The sequence below is a fragment of the Arvicanthis niloticus genome, chromosome 9 (assembly GCF_011762505.2).
Source record: "Arvicanthis niloticus isolate mArvNil1 chromosome 9, mArvNil1.pat.X, whole genome shotgun sequence".
NCBI classification, from domain to species: domain Eukaryota; kingdom Metazoa; phylum Chordata; class Mammalia; order Rodentia; family Muridae; genus Arvicanthis; species Arvicanthis niloticus.
The window spans coordinates 23,323,970-23,341,373 of NC_047666.1; the positions used below are offsets into that span (position 1 = coordinate 23,323,970).

The 17,404-nt window shown below is 49.2% G+C and overlaps 1 protein-coding gene across 8 annotated transcripts in view; it reads right to left on the reverse strand.

Annotated features, from left to right (window-relative positions):
* Nucleotides 1-17,364, reverse strand: part of Cd207 (CD207 molecule) — a 54,249-nt gene extending 36,885 nt beyond the window's left edge. For 2 of the 8 annotated variants that reach the window (XR_013112471.1, XM_076939971.1), the window contains exons 1-5: nt 15,060-17,034; nt 7,360-7,596; nt 3,058-3,357; nt 2,720-2,845; nt 388-468 (exon numbers count right to left, since the gene is read on the reverse strand). The gene's annotated coding sequence lies outside the window, so the exon portion shown is untranslated. Of the gene's footprint in view, nt 1-387; nt 469-2,719; nt 2,846-3,057; nt 3,358-7,359; nt 7,597-15,059; nt 17,035-17,062 lie in introns of those variants that run through there. The other 6 variants (XM_076939975.1, XM_076939974.1, XM_076939972.1 and 3 more) reach the window with 6 other exon arrangements.
* Nucleotides 17,365-17,404: the final 40 nt, after the last annotated feature.

Sequence of the window (17,404 nt, forward strand, 5' to 3'; positions counted from 1 at the left end):
GAGTCCCCTCCTGAGTCCCCTACATCTCCCGCCCCGCAGGAGAGAATGTTTCCACTAGAGGGAGCGAGAGTCTCTCCTTTCGCGGTTGGAAAACTTGGGAAAACTTCTTTGGGCTCTGAGACACTCCCTGAGTAGAAGACTCTGGTCAGTCATCTTGGCTCTGTCAGGATGTCCCAGATGGAGCTGGCTGCTCTGAGAGCTGCTATATAGCCAAAGAGCTAAGCAGAGTTGTGGTGATTTGAATGAGACATGCACCCATGGTCTCTGGCATTTGAGTACTTGGTCCCTGCCCGGTTGGTGGCACCATTTGAGGAGGTTTAAGGTGGTACAGCTTTGCTGGAGAAAGTATGCAACCAGAGGTGGGCGTTGAAAGTAAAAAGGCCTTACCTACTTCCAGCGGGCTCTTCCTGCCATGCTTATGGTAAAGGATGCTATTTCAGCTCCGTAATAGACTGTTATTCTCTGGAACTGGAAGACAAAATAAACCCATTTGTAAGGTGTCTTGGTCATAGTGTTTTGTCACAGTAACAGAAAAGTAACTAAGTCTGGGATGCAGGTCCTCACTGGCCCTCAGTGCCTGGCTCAGACCACAGGCAGAGTTAGCGCCCTGAGCCTGTCCCATCCTCTCAAGCTCCAGCTCCCTAGAGTGTCTTGGAGCTGGACCTTTACTCAGAGAAAAGAGGAGCTGCCCTCAAAGCCCACATGCAGTTTCCTGGCATCTCACCTCCTCAGAGTCCCTAGTACCCAAGAGATAGCATCTGCCTGGGTCTCCATTCACCCGCAGCTGGGGGTCAACCTGAGACAGGGGACGACGCCACTGTAGTGATACATTATTATGAGAATATCTTGTATGTTGTAAAATACTGGAACTTTTGCCAGACCTCACAGCCCAGTTAATAATGTATCTTGAGGTCACACCTAAGACCTAAAGACTGCTATCCTACTGTGTACTTAGCGTCTTTGTTTCACCTGCCTTTAAGAGAACAATGTAGGAGCTGGGGAGGTGGCTCAGTGGTTAAGAGCACGGACTGCTCTTCCAGAGGTCCTGAGTTCAATTCCCAGCAACCACATGGTGACTCAGTAACCATCTATAATAGGATCTGATGCCCTCTTCTGGTGTGTCTGAAGACTGAAGATATCTGCATTGTATTCATATAATATATGTATGTATATGTGGAAAGAGAGAGAGAGAGAGAGAGAGAGAGAGAACGACGCAACGGGATTCCCCATGTAATCAGCTTTTACAACAAAGTTAGTGCATAGCTCTAATCTTAACTTATACTCTCCTATGTCACTGATTCATCAGTTGTGTGTGTGTGTGTGTGTGTGCATGTGTGTGTGTGCATGGTAAGGTAATAAGTGCTAGAAGCAGTAAATCAGTTGAAAGAAACCCTATACAATAAATATCTGCCATTTTTCAGTTGGAAACAGCATATAGGATTCAGCACAACCAAGAGAGGCATGGGGTGGGACCTGGTCTAGGAGACAAGGCTGCCTCACTGGGAACTGGTGGGAAGAAGCACTCCCCTTTCAGGAGAGAGAGGTCTTGAGAATATCTACAAGGTGGCTTTATATGGCTGTCCAGGGTCCAGGAAGCCTGGAGCATTGTCTGCCCTCCATGGCTCAGAGTCAGAACCACACCCAACACAAGCATCCGAAAGAGCAGTTTGGCTTTGCTCACTTTCCAACTATGTTTAAACTCCCCGTGCATAACTTGTAAGCTGTACACGTGGAGCCTGCCAGTCCCATGGACCGGGGAGAATCTTCTCCTCCTCGGGTGAATGTCCACTTGCACACTCCACACACCAAGCCACAGGGGCTCATTCCTGTCAGTAGATGGACGGACGGACCCCTCCCTGGGGCTCCCTTCAATGCATCTGAGGAAGTGCACTCAACAGATTCCAGAAGCTTGAGGCCTCCTCCACCTGGCCTGCACATGGCCACCTATTTCCAGCTTCAAGGACTCCTCCCATCTCTGACGGAGTGCCTGCTGCACACTACAGATGTGAGCGTACACGCACAGTCACGGTCTTCTAATGTGTGTCTCAGACTACAGACACCACTTATGGGAACCAATCTACAGAAACCCTGGCATGGGTACAAAGATATAAAACTAAGGATGGTTATGGAAGCATCATGTGTTTGTATGTGTGCTGCGTGTATACATGCGTGTTAGTGGGAAATGCCGGAGATGTTCATTCACAGAAAAATAGCTTAATACTGTATGGGGCCACACAAGCTGTGCATTTCTATACAGCTGACAAAAAGCTTTTCAAGACACTTTAGTGGGGCAAGGATCTGGAGAACAAAATGGACGGTCTGATTCTGTGTAGGTTTCAAGCAACTCTAGGCCCTTCCTGGCTGCAAGCCCAGACCTTAGAAAGCCAAAGACTACTAGACATGTTGTGAAAACACCCAAGACTGCCACAGATTAGAAGCAGGGAAATCCAAACAACAACAAAAGCTCCTTCAATGTTGATTCATTGAAAATGGAAGACTGGCGGCCACAAAGGGGACATGTACATTGAACCCGTGCTGCCACCAGGGTTCAGGGACATTTTGGAAATGGGCAGAAAGACTATAAGCATGTGTGGGGATGCAGAGTGGACCAGTGTCTTCTGAACATATCAGGACCTCGAACTCACAGCAGCTCTGCCCAGCACAAGACCAAGCCAACCAACATTCCAGTATGGACCAGGGAAAGGCTCACAGCCCTTACCTCTAGCTGAGGACGCATTCATAGTTGAAGGCTGCTAATGGAGAAGTCAGTGTTGTCCCTTGTAAGCTGGCCATGCTCCACCAGATGGCTCCACACTCAGGAGTATGTGGAATGCGGTAATGGAGCCTATAGGCCAGGAGAAAAAGGAGGAGGAAGAAGAGGGGAGTGGTATCATGAAGTCTGAAGGGGAACTAAGAGGGGGAGGGGGGCTTCACAAGAAGTTAGAGGAGAGGGGGTCAACGGAACCAAAATACATTGTATACATGCTTGAAATTCTCAAAGAAACGGTCAAAAATCTAAGAATAGGAAAACACAGGGGAGGGAGTTGCGGCTCACACCTTTAATCCCAGCACTGTGGAGACAGCGGGTCTCTGTGAGTTGGAGGCCAGCCTGGTCTACATAGTGAGTTCCACGACAGCCAGAACTTCTTATACATATTTGAAGGTGGAAAAGAAGCTGGCAAGGGTGGCGGAACAACCCTCGTGGACTGCTGAGTCAAACATCCCCATGTCTTGGACCCAAGGGGTTTGCTCCTGAGCTGACATCTCGGATCCTCTTCTGCAGGTAATTAGGGAAGTGTACATAAGGAGGCTTGTGACGGTGATTTTTGAGACAGCAAGAGTGGAGCCTTTTTTTTCCTGGAGAACAATAAAAGGGAGCGGTCCCGCTCAACAGAGTTACTCTGCAGTCCGGTGGAGAGGGTGTGATCTTTAAAACATTTCCCTTCTGAAAAGTCCCTTCAAAAGCCAGTGGGTGGGGACAAACCTGGCCAGGTTCCCCACCAGGAAGGGCGTGTGCCACAGCAACCAATTGCAGAGTCATTGGCCCAGTGTCTGGAGTGGATGTCTAAGCCCTGTTCCCAGTGGTCTCTAGGTGAGGAATGGGGCGGTAACAAGAACGTAATAGAGGGGAGGAGCCAGCTTTCTCAGCACCAGGTAAGAGTGGCTAAACAGAAAAAGGGGAAACGGTAAGAGGGGGGGCGGGCACAGTAAGGGGGCGGGGCAAGGCGCAGTGGGTAGAGCGCTTGCCTAACCTGCAGAAAGCCCGAGATCCAGCACTGTATAAACTAGGTGTGGTGACTCACGCTTGTAATCCAAGTGCTTGGGAGGTGGAAACTGGAGGGTCAGCTTTTTAAGGCTCTATAATACGGGGCCAGCCTGACCTACATGAAACCTGTCTCCAAAAAGAAGAAAGAAGGAAAAAGAAAGGAAAAAATAGGGTGTCAAATGCCTTTAATCTCAGCACTCAGCCGGAGGCAGGTGGTTATATATAGTGATCCAGGCCAGTCAGAGACACACAGGGAGAAGGAGTTGGGGTGGAGGGGGAGGAAAAGGAAAAGAAGGAACTTATGGATCTTAGGCAGGAACTTATGGATCTCAATAAATGAAACTGTGTCCTCAGGCTCTCCACTCTGGGAGGACTTGCACCTGCATCCCAGTAGTATGTCCAAAACCAGATGGAGTCTCTGCCTTGTAAATCATTACATTAGAGGGCCAAGACTCCTTTGGGGAAAGACATAGTTGCATCAAAACCATGGCTGCATAGGTACAGAAAACCTCATGAGAAGTGTGGATCTCCTGCTAGAAAGTAAGGGATGCCAGAGATGGGGCAGAAGCAAACAGGATTTGTCTGTTTGTTTGTTTGTTTTGGTGCCTCACACATGCTAGGCGAGTGTTTTCCAGGGAACCACAGCCTGGCCCCTGGGGTTTCTTTTCTTGGTGATGGTAATATTCTAAAAAGATGGCTTCATGATTCTGAGAGTTTGCTGAAATCCACTGAACTGTGCACTTTACAACTATATGACAAGTAACTCAAACCTCAATAAAACTGTCACCAAAAGAAGGATTAAAAACAACCTAATGGGACTCCAACATTGGGGAAAATTAAAGTAATAGTTGTAGTAACAAGTCACCTGTTTAGCACACAGGAATCCATCTGTTCAAAATCTCAAAACTCTTCCCCAGAAAACACAAGTTAATTACAAGGCAAGCAGCATTTTAGGAGAAAGCCTGTTTTCTCCCACTTTCTCTCTATTGCTGTGATAACACATCCTAATGGAAACAGCTTAGGGGAGATGGCTCACGATGCCGGGTCACAGGTCATCATTGTGGAAAAGCCACCATGGCGGAGCTGGCCACATCACATCCAATGTGGAGAGCAGACACACACACACACACACACACACACACACACACACACACACACACACACACACACGCAGCCTGCTCAGCTCAGCTCACTTTCTCTGCCCTTTACAACTCTAGACCTAAACTCAGGGCAGGACACCACCCAGATTTATTCTGGGTCTTCCCACATCAATTAACATGATCAAGACAATCCCTACTAACAAGCTGCCTGCCCAACCTGATCTAGGTCTCTAATCTCCTCTCTGGCGATTCTAGGCTGTATCAAGTTGACAATTAAAACTAACCACTATCACCTTCAGCAAAATTCCATCTGTCTCTCCAATGGTCAGGTAACTTCTCCAATAATGGGCAAATCACATCCCACCTGAGAGGACGTGGTGAGAACAGGTGGTTTCACAGCTGTTCCCCCACAGGTGCACGGTCTGAGTTCAGTCTCAAGGACTCCTGAGAAAAATCCACTCCGAGGGTCATTCTTCCGGACGGCTGGCCATGAGGCTCTGGCAAAGACTGTCCTTAAACCTCTCCAAACCAACCAGGGAGAAACAGTCACCAAATACAGACCTAAGAACCTGGATCCACACATGAGAAACACTTCCAGCACACTAGTGGCAGTAACACTTTTGTTTTTGGTTTTTTTTTTTGCTTTTGTTTTAGTGACTGCATTGTGACCCCAAAAGAATGTCTTTGCTTGTTAGGATATAAGGGAAAGCATTGTGAAGGGACTTATTCACAAATAGGTCAGGACAAGGGTTCTCTGGACAGCCCTTTTCTGTGTTGGGTTACCTAAACTAAAAAAGAATAGCAGAGGCAGGAAAATAATCAATTCTCAGGCTGCTCTGAGCTATGTAGTGAGACCTTGTCTCAAAAATCAATCAATTAATTAGAAAACTAAAATGTATGTAAAGACTGGGTGTGTCCTTCAAAATTACGTTGCAAAGAAAAACAAAGAAGTAAACGAACTGTTTCTAGCTAAGAAAGACTAAAAGGATTTTAAAACAGAATGCAACGGATAATACTGGATTAAAATGTGGGCCAGGAAAAAAAATTAGACTAGAAAGGCTATCATTGGGCTAGCTGATGAAGCGTGAGCACGCGTGGAAGCTAAGTCAACCCCTCCTGCGTCTGCTCCGGACACTGAGATGAGGGAAATTGGCACACTTGGGAGGCCACACTGTCTGCAGTTTTCTCTCTAGCACCAACAATATTAACTGCACACTCATCAGGGAAGAAACAGATAAACTGCTGTGCTGGGGCCTTTTACTATTCTGGTAACTTTTTCATAAATTTGAAATTTTTATTTTCTTATAACCCAGAGTGGCCTCAAATTCAAAATATGACCAATGGTGCCCTTGAACTTCTGATCCTCCTGCGGCTACCCTGCCAACAGCTAGAGGACAGATGAGTTCCACCTTGCCCCAGGGAGCTGAGACAGACATCCCAGGGAGCTGAGACACATCAGGGAGCTGGGACATCCCAGAGAGCTGAGACATCCCAGAGAGCTGAGACACCTCAGGGAGCTGGGACAGATATTCCAGAGAGCTGGGACATCCCAGAGAGCTGAGACACCCCAGAGAGCTGGGACATCCCAGAGAGCTGAGACAGACATCCCAGGGAGCTGAGACACATCAGGGAGCTGGGACATTATGGAGAGCTGAGACACCCAGAGAGCTGAGACATCCCAGAGAGCTGAGACACCTCAGGGAGCTGGGACATCCTGGAGAGCCGAGACACCCAGAGAGCTGGGACAGATATTCCAGAGAGCTGGGACATCCCAGAGAGCTGAGACACCCCAGAGAGCTGGGGTAGCAGGAAATCTTGTTATAAAAACAAAATAATTTAGGCATACACTGTTTCTGGAGTCACATATCTCCTGTATATGTGTCTGAGAGAGACTCCTACACACTTCTGTTTAGTGATACTGTGAGTTTCTGCTGGGTTCTGGTTTTTTAAAACCAATCTTAAAATATTAAATTTAATTTTAGTTTAAAAATTTAAAAATTAGTCTTAAAACACATATACATTCTCATTATGACAAAATTCAAATTTATTAAATTGTTTACACTGTACCCTGTAGAGGAGTGCACAACTGTCACCCCCAGCTTTGGATGGTAGTGCCTAGAGGATCAAGGGTCCCAGACCAGCCTGAACCCAGACAGTATCTCAAGAAATAAAAGAAAGATCTCTTTTAGCAAGACCCAAACCACAATAATCTAATGATACTCTTAACCTTTAAGTCCTACAAATACCAAGGGGTGAGATCTATTTCCTAGTCCCTTGACCAGGATGTGGCCAGGGTGTGGCCTTCCATGGCTTTTCCATGCTTGCTCTGAAATGAACCCACTACTATAAAGTGTCCCTTTGCAAGCCCCAGAGCCAAGAGTCTGCACCAGCCAAGATCCCTAGGTCGGCTCCGGAATTTCCCCTTTTCAAACACTTTCTCCGAGATTTATCCAAGCAACTGTGTTCACCTCTGAGATGGGGGAGGGAGCTCACCTCTAGCTTCGGTTGGCCGCTCTTCCTTCTCCCTAGAAGGCTCTCTGTCTGTGCTCTGTTCAGGGACACCCGGCATAGGTTCGAGTTCAGAGGATGTCTTAGAATGTGGTCACAGCGTTGGTGTCTGAGATCCCGACTCTTGCCGAACAAATTCCAAAGTAAATGCCTCACCATCCCCTTTAGAAAGCAGATCGGTGATGGTTTCTCCACAGTGGAGATGTCTCTGTGCTGTTGAGCCTGTAAAATAAATATCCGAAGGCTCTGTTCTGGGTGGAGAAGGCCGCAGACAGGATGGCTTTAGTTGTAAGCTATTTCAACTGTAAGGTCAGTTGCAAAAATAAAGAAGGGACAGAGAAATGGCTTAGCGCCATTTCCTGTCGCCAAGCTAATGAATGATTAGATCCATCCCCAGAACCTATATAATAGTTGGACAGAGCCCATTCCCAAAAGTTGTTCCTTAACTCCAGGCTTGCAGAGGTGCATAAATGTACACACACAATAAACAGATGTGATTTTTAAAATACTAGTTAAGGGCGCTAAAGGGATGGCTCAGAGGTTAGAAGACCTACTCTGGCTTCGACGCCCTCTTTTGTCACCCACCAGAATCTGCGCGCTCCCGCCCGCGCGCGCACGTACACACACACACAGACACACACACACACACACACACACACACACACACTAATGAAATGAATCCTTTAAAAATTACTAGTACACTAGTTTGTTTGTAAAAAGGAAAAAGAGAGAAAAGAAAGAAAAAAGAAAGGGCTAAATACTTCCACGGTAAATTTATTCAAAAACAAGGATGCGGCGGCGGGGGTGGGGGGTGGAGGGAGCTCCAGAAGATCAGGGAATAGCGGGAAAGCGATGGGATATTTTCTTGCCATCAGTCCCATTATTTCTGCCTCTGCAGCCGGAACTGTGTGGGCCGGTTGCAAGCCGTGATGAGAGTATGCCCGCCTAAGACACGGAGAGACAGTGTCTTCAGCTCCGGGCGTTTTTCCAATAGAGAGATGTCAGGCTCCGTGGGACTGGGAACCGAGAAGGGTATTTACACTCGGACCCGAACCCTGCACCAGCCGGTCCATCCTGGTCCGCTGCTCTGTACCGATTTCGAGCCTGCACCCTGCACTTCCATGACCAGGGCCTGCAGTGCAGAAGCATCCGGAGAGGTCGCGGGAGCCGCCCGGGGACTCACAGCCCAGGCCTCTCCCAAGCCACCTCCGCCTTCCACCGCTCCCTGCCACCTCGGTTTCCGAGCTTTTCCCAGTCCTTGGAGAGCTGGAAATGTGAAACTTCTCCCCTGCAGGGATCCAATAGGGCTTTCTCCGTGAAGGTAGCCTGCCCAGAGTCCAGATTCGCCTTCGCCGCATTTCAAAAACACCAAGTCCATCAGCGCACCCCCACTCCCCTGGCCTGCACAGCGCGGGAGGGAAAGAAGAAAAGAAGCCCGATGCCAGGTCCCAAGCAATCGCCAGCTATTGCAGCATGGGGGCCGCTGGAGTTGGCGACCCGGGAAAGGTCACCACCATCCGAGTAGACATCGACGGTTCATCCCCATCCCGGCTGCTTTGTCACCAACAAGATCAGGATTTCGAATTCCACGGCGTCTCTACGTTTGTTCCCTGTGAAAACTCACAAGTCTTTTGGAGAAAAGGGAGGCTTTTGGAGAAAAAGGAGGAATGTACAAACGTTCGAGTCACTTCTTTCCCTTTCGGAAAGAGAAGATGTGGGCGGCTCAGATGCTCCCAGCTCTCCCTCGGTACTGCAGGTATTCGATCTGGGAGAGAAGGGTGCGATTCTTTTATTGTCTCTGAAGTGCTCTCCCCCCCCCCCGATTTGACCCACATGGCCCCCCATGCCAGGAGGAGGAAGAGACTCTTGAGAAGAAAATTCTACCTGCGTGGGTCGATGTAGTTATCTAGTTGAAAGGAAAGACATAGTATAAAAACAAAGAGGTAGGACTTGGTGAGACGGTGCCTGTGATCTCAGGAGTTTCCACAGGCTGGGGCAGGAGGATGTCCATGAGCTGGAGGCCAATCTAGGCTACAGAGTGAGGTCCTGTCTCAAACATAAAGAAGGAAAAAAAGAAAAGGTTAAAATGTAAAAGAGAAATTCTGTCTTTCAGGTGGGCACACGCTCTACCGGGAGGCTCGAACGGGATCCTGTAAATTATTGCAGACAAGCATGGGTTCCTGTTGCGGGTCTCTCGTCCTTGGCTGGGCGCTTCAAACCTGTGCGGCTCCCTGCAGATCGCCTGAGCCAGCCTTTGCCAAGGACCTTGACCTAGCACGGACTTGGTCGCCACGCTTAGCTCCCCCTGACCTGCTTTTGAACCCGCTAATCCACCCCAACTCTTGCCCCGACGTTCACTCCACGCGCTAATTCCCGCTGCCCCACAGCCCCCACTCCCTTGGCCCGAGGCTCTGAAGGGCAACACCAAGGCTCCACACGGAAGCAAAGAGCCTCAGCTACAAACATCCCTCCTCCTTGGCTCCCCTTAATTTAGTTCGTTTTTTTTTTTTCCAAAAATAATAACCATACAAATACCAATCTTCCTGAACGGAAACGAAACTGGCAAACTGGTTGTCCGGCAAAGCAGTGGTCAAAGTGGCTGGGAAGGGTAAGCCAGAATCTGGTGCCCTGCCAAAGCCAGAAAGGCTGGAAGAACCGCAGATACAAGGAGTTCAATCCACATTTCAAGGAGGGAGTTTTCTGCCTGAAATGGCACAGGAACACTGGGATGCTAGTGATGGCACCTGAATCTGGAAGGACTCCCTATTTGCCCTTATATAATTCTTTATATCTAGTATTTCCATACACGTATGTTTTAATCTGTAAAAGTAAAAACTGGTTATTTTAAAAGTTGGTGAAATTAGATCACACCTGCACACCTGTCTCAAAGTGTGGGTCTGCAGGTTTGCTGGAAGTTGTTAGTTAGATCTGTTTCATAGCTGAACAAAGCTTAGACAAGTAGCTTCCTTTCTGGTTCTCAGAGATCGGCTGTGTAAATGTGTCTTGTCTTTCCAAACTGCTAAACTAGATACTCTAGCCTTGACTGGTCCACATCTGTGAACCACCTGGTGGCCCCACCCAACCAGGACCTCTGAGGTCTCCCGCTTTGGCTCTGCCTCACACATTACATTTGGCTGTCCAGGGCAAAGCTGTCGGTAGATCTCTAGAGATACATGTCTAACCGAAAGATGAAGGTTTTTCTGGAGCGTGCAGCTATTTCCAGAGAACTGGGAAAGTCCTTGGGGGCTTCATAGAATAAGCTCCTTAAGCTGCAACTGCAATGAGGGCTCGACGACGGCTGGGAGTCTTCAGGCCTTCCCAGGAGGCTCAGCAAGCACCTGCAAAGGCGGCCATGCTGTTCTTCAACTCCACATATTGGAAGTCACTTCTCAGAGTCACAAAGGATCCTGTGTTCTGTCCCCAGTGAGACAGGCTGCAGAGGGGAGCTCACCCAAGGCTAAGGTTCTCCAAAATTTCCCCAGCCACGAGGCTTTGCTCCCTCCAGGGAGCAAAGACACCTCAGGTTCTCCCTGAAGCAACAGGACTTCCAGATCCTCAGTGCTGGAGACATGGAAGAGGGTGGTTGGTTGGTGGCCTTGTTCAGTAGTACATTCCTTCATGTGGACGCAGGGTGAACAGAGAGGAAATTTGATCTGTTATTCCTGATAAACTTTAGAAGCAAAATGTCTCTGCAATGTCTCTGTCCCATGAGAACCAACCATTTTTAAAATGCTGGTTTACCAGATTCATTCAACAGTGACAGTCCACAAATTTAAAGACACAGAGGGATGAACATGAAAGACACTGGCGCTGTTTCTAGGCTCCTCCCCAAAGGTAGACAGGGGAATAGTATGAGCAGTTTATCCTGGGCTCCAAAAAGCACCTGAAAACTCTAGCCTTAGGGGCTATTACTTGCTGGGGGCAAGCTCTGCCAGCACCCTCTGCCCCTTCTCTCAACAAAAGGGTGATATCTAGCTGCCTCCTACAGTGTTCTCCAGGGCTGGGAAAGGCTACAGGATTCATGGATAGGTGGGGCGTCTCAGGCTTGGAAACAGCTGAAATCCAGCTCCCATGTGGACATTGAACTAGAACTACAAACAAGGAAAGATGGGTTGCAGTTGTGCCAGGTGTCCAACTTGGATGTTGAAGAACAGGGTTCTAGTTTGGGCTTCAAAGCTAATGGCTCTTCTGAGAATCAGGAACTTAAACCATGCTGGATTGCTGGGCTGAACTCTTTCTGTACTTCTACCTGGGGCAAACACAGAAACAGCCGAGGTCACGGATGAAGCCCTTCCTTGTCCTCCTTGGCTACCATAACCTCCTCTGGAGGAGGAAGGGAGACCATCAGGAGGCATGGTGTGTGCTTGCCTTTTCATCTGAAAAATACACACATCTGTTCCCCCCAACCCCGTGCCAAGGGCTGCCAGGCGTGGGAGTCGGTGATCTGCACAAATTAATCAACCTGGGATAACAATTCCAGGGGTTGAAATCAACATTCCCATTAGATAGATGGGGACATTGTGACACAGAAGCTAAGCAGCCCATTAGTGACTAGTTGGTGACATTAAAGATTAGCCAAGACCCACAGCTCTGAATCACTTCTCCAGCACTGTCCTCCCTACAAGCCCAGCAGCTCCACAATCCCTCCTCATTGGACAGAACTGGAAAAGGTGATTCCAGAAGGTGACTGAAGGCACATAAACCAGGTGACAAGCAATGCTTCCCTGAGCCTCCCCTCTGATTACTCCTTAGAAAGTTCCTCTCCTAGCTGAGCTGCTGACTGGACACCCAGAGTCAGTGGAGTTCAAATGTTCTCACCTAGGACGTAGAAGAAATTTGAATGCAGTGTACAGAAGTGCCACTGTCACACAGTGGATGCAGTTGGTGTAGGAAGGAGTGGACCGGACCGCTGGTATACACTATACACAAATGAGCCTTGAAACACACTGAGAGGAAAAGAGTCCAGCCACCGGTGCACTCACTGTAAGATCCCCGCTCACCCCAAACAGGCAAATCCATAGTCCCAGGAAGATAATAGTGGTTCAGGGCTGAGAGGGAATGGGGGCTTGAGGGGTGAGCTTCCCTCCCAGGTCTCTTGTAGCTCAGGCTGACCTTAGACTTGCTATGAATCCAAGGATGGCTGTGAATTCCTGGTCTTGTCACCTGCATCTCTCAGGAGTTGGGATTACACACAACAGCACAGCCTGTCTCTGAGGTCTCGGAATTGAACCCTGGGCTTTCTGTTTGCTACACAAACACTCGATCCAGACAGCATCCTTAGCCTATGAAACTGCTTTAATGTTTGTGATGGTGATGGCTGCACTTATCTGTGATATCCTGAAGTCTGCAGAACTGTACACCATAAACAGGTGAGCTGTGTGATATTTGACTTATATGCCAATATAAGCATCACTGTCATGCCACAGCCAGCCCTGGGCAGCCTTCTGGCTAGAGGCAGGAACTCAGCAGCTTTGTAAAGTTGTCAGCTCCTTGCTAGAGGACTGGCACATGGGCAGCAGGCATTGGCTCACTCCAGAACTCTGACAGAACTCTGGCTAGGTTTCCTTCATGAGCTGAAGGAACAGCCTGGATGCCCACAAGAGACAGCTTAGACAGGTCAGAGCCGTACCTATGGAACCCAGAGAGTGGGGAGTGGGGATCTAGCATCAGCTGACTGATGGTTACCTGTCCTGTGGCCTACAGTGCTTCTGCCACTGATCAGTTAGCTAGTTAACTGAATAGTTAACTGAGTCTGCTTCAGTTCCTGCTCAGCCTCAGCAGTGACCTTTTGAGTTCTGCACCGTTCCACTGTCCTACAGCACGAGGGCCCAGCTCCTTGCACAGCCCCAGGTCACAGACACATCATCACCATCTCATGTTGCTTAAAATATGTCCATAAGGGCTGGAGGGGATGGCTCAGCGGTTAAAATTGCTTTCTGCTCTTTTAGAGGACCTGGGTTCAGTTTCCATCACTTACTTTAGTGGTTTACGATCATCCATAACTCTACTAACTCCAATTCTAACAAACCCAACCCCTTCTCCTGACCTCTGCCAGCACCAGGCTCACACATGGTGCGCAGACATAAGTGCATGCAAGGCACTCATACATAAAATTAAATCTTTTAAAGAAAAGTATATGACACTACACATGACAAACACGGAATGTTTAACTTTTAAAAAAAAAAATATCTTTGTGAACATGAAGAGGTTAACCCAGGAGGAGGCTAGGCATCAGAGCGTGAGATGCCCAGCACATCTCTGTACCCACAGGGATCTTTCAGAGAACTCAACCCCCCCCCCCACCTTCCTCCTCATTCAGCATGGTTACTCTGCTCAGAAGCCACCAGCTCCCTGTGGGAATGGGATAGGCAGGATATGGGTCCTCCAGCAGCCTGCTCCTGCAGAGATCTGGCTCCCAGATGCAAGGCTAGAAAAGGAAGTGAGGGGTAGACCCTTAGTGAGGCCTGCCTTATCTCTGAGCCAGGACTAGGTCTACAAGCAGTTTTCCCTGCTCACCCCAAACTCCAAGCTCCCTTTAGTAATGGGAGAACTCAAAGTGGTGACAAATCTAAGCGCTGGATTCTCTGGGGACAACACAAAAATACTCCTCAGAACCTCCCCAGAGACATTTGGGAGGACTTCCAAACCTGGAAAAAGCCAGGCAGTGTGCAACAGGCTAAGCTCAACACACACGCCTGGAAGATGAAGTAGACACACACACACACACACACACAAACACACCCCAGCAAGAGGGAAGCAGCAAGCAAAAACTAGTCTGAGCTGGGTCCAGGTCTGCTGTCATCATATCCTGTCTTTTTGCTCCACCATCTTTGTGTTGTAATTTCGGCATGTAAGAAACTGTGAGTTTGATCTCCAGCCCTTCATAAACCCTGCATTTAAAAAAAAAGTGATGACACACCTATAATTCCAGCATCCTAGAGGTGGAGGCACAAGAATCAGCTACAGAGCTGTGAGTTTGAGGCCAGGCTGTGCTACTTGAGTCTCTGAAGAGGAAAAGAGGGTTGGAGAATGAGGAAGAAGAAAGGGGGTCGGGGAGAGGGGAAGGGTGAGGGCGGAGGAGAGGTTCTCTAGGGTTGTGGCCAGGTTGGTATGTGAGGCAGCAGGCAGGCACCGATCGCCCCGAAAGAAGAACATAGTAGGGGTAAAATCCAGACCTCCTCGCTCCCTAACTTAGATGAGAAAAACCTCCAGCAACCTGAATTCACACCAGGCAGAACTCATAGACTCGGCCTGTTGCTCTGGGAGTAGAATGGATCCTCAGAGCCAAACCCTACCCAGTCCACAGGTGCCTCCCTTCCCGGAGCATACTCAGACATCCAGAAAAATCCAACACCACCCACCATGGACTGTGGCACTCACTGGCTAAATAACTATACAGTAGTGCCCAGACTTCCTCTGCCAGGACAGCACTAAAGAATGGAGTCTGAGTGCAGAGACCAGTGGCACCAAAGAACCAATCACCTGAGTGCTTACAGAAGACCCAGAACAGTCCAAACTTCCAGACCCTAGGTTCAAAGCACTCTCCAAAACTATCAGCCTCCAGGAAGGATGGTCCAGCTCACTGGGGACTGAGCCCAGAAAAGGCTCCTGGAACAAGACTTGACCTCCTCCATCAGTGAAATGAAGATTTAAAATCATGAAAAGAAGCTGGTGGTAACGCATACCTTTAGTCCCAGTAGAGATAGATCTCTGAGTTTGAGGCCAGCTTGGTCTACAGAGTGAGCTCCAGGACAGCCAGGGTTACACAGAGAAACCTTGATGGGAAAAACCGAACAAACACAACATTGTGAAAAGAAACAACTCTGCTTTTGTTGGCACAAAACCAGCTTCCTGGGTGGCAGGGAGCCACTTGGGTGGAGGGTACGAGGTCTAGCTGCCTCTAGCTTCTTCAGCTTGTTTTTCTATACTAGATGCAAGGCATACTTTTAAAAACTGAGAAAGCCAGAGATGAGATAAATGCAGATGGCTCATGTAAGGTGGCCAATGTGTGGGGCACTGGCCCTGTGGGGGCTGCTTTTGAAGTCCAACTACCCTCCAGAGAGCAGGCTAGGAGGGGACCAGCGCAAGAATGAATGGCCACTTTGCCCAGGTCTCAGCTGGGTCACAATTCTCTAGTTGCCTTAATTAACTATGCAAAGCACTAATGCTTTCTCAGTTCTCTCTCTCTCTCTCTCCTTCTTTTCTTTTCTTTTCTCTTCTCTTCTCTCTCTCTCCCTCTCTCTATCTTTCTCTCTCTCTCTCTCCTCTCTCTCATTTTCTCCCTCTCTCCCCCCTTCCCTCCATCTTCTCCTGAACAACCAGCAGGTGGACTCCAGGCACCTTCAGTTAGTCCACACTGCCCCCTCTGCAGGCCCTGTTACATTCCATGGAAGCCATCCCTCCTCTATTGTCTGAGTTAAAGCATTCTGGCTGCATCTCCTTCCTTCTCCCACCTTTCCTGTCTTCTTCCTCCCTTCCTTTCTCAGTTCTCTCTCTATCCCTCCTTCTTTTCTTTTCTTTTCTCTTCTCTTCTCCTCTCTCTCTCTCCCTCTCTCTCTTTCTCTCTCTCTTTCTTTCTCTCTCTCTCCTCTCTCTCATTTTCTCATTCTGAGGGCCCAACAGGAATCCTCTCTTTAACTCTTTTCTTTCCTTTTCAAACACTACAGGAATCAGTGAATCAGTGAGAGTCACCAGGTCACTAGTGTACATCTACCGACCTCCCCTTCGGCCAAGGACACCTGGGGTTGGACAATACCCAAACCTCTCTTCTCTCTCTCTCTCTCTCTCTCTCTCTCTCTCTCTCTCTCTCTCTCTCTCTCTCTCTCTCTGTCTCTCTACACACACACACACACACACACACACACACACACAGCACAGACCAAAGCACTGACTGAGTCCTCACACCCCACACCTGTTCACCCTCAGAGACAGACCCCCACACGCCTACCCTTGGTGGTCACAGACACCCTCAACCAGGTCTTGGGACCTCCTGAAGTGTCTTGGCTTGGACTCACACCAAGCATTTGGCTCATCCCTAGTACCTGGTTTATTCCAGATCTGCAAGTGGAAGAAGGGGAGAGTCTGGGGGATTGAGGGATCGATCGGGATACCGGCCTTAAAAGAAGGAGCCATAGACCCTCGGTCACACACACACACACACACACACACCTTCTCCATCTTTCCCCCAAACTTCTTTTAAAGTTGAGCCAAGTACAATGAGACTGGTCTCCACACCTCCTGACGCTGTCTAAACAAACAGAGAAGACAGACTCTGCAGAATGTGTAGCCAAGAAGACACCTCAAAGCTCCAGGCTCCAGTCTAGGGCCCCGTCCGAGGCAGGCACTTTTCTCTGAAAGTGCGAGAAAAAGCCCGAGCTCAGTCTTATTCTCTAAGTGTCAGTCCCGGGAGTAACAACCTCGGAGCTTCGGGAGAGCCCAGTGATTGCTCCTGGCAGAACAACCTAGCGGTCTGCCTCTCCAGATCGGCACCTCAGCCTGGCTGGGGACAGTGCCTTGGCTTGTCTGGCGAAACTCGAGGGGATTCCCACAATAGGTGGCCGTTCTGTGTGCCTGAGTGTGAGTGTGGGCTTGGCTGGGGGACGGGCGCCCTGAACCCCAGGCTTACACACCACTCTCCACCCCACCCCACCCCCGACCCCACCGCATCAAGTTCTGGAGCCCAGCAAACCTCCTGTTTTCTGCCGGGTCGAGCCGGGTCGCCTTCCTTGAACTCTGGGTCATCCATCAAGCGGAGCCAGCATGAAAGCTAGGTGCATTTCCTTGGGGATACAGGGAACAGAGAGAAGAGGGGCAAAAGGGACCAATGGATGGGGAGTAATAAAGTTTATGAGAGGGTGTGGGGCGGTCTTCTGTACCACGGGGCCGTCCAGTCTCTCATTGCCAGGCTCTAAACACCGCCCCACGCGAGGAGGCGCGAAGACACCGCCCCCTCCCCCTTCCCCACATTTCTGTTTCCCTCTTATCCCTCCTCCTTCTCCTCTTTCCCTCCCCTCGCCTCTCTTCCCCTCAC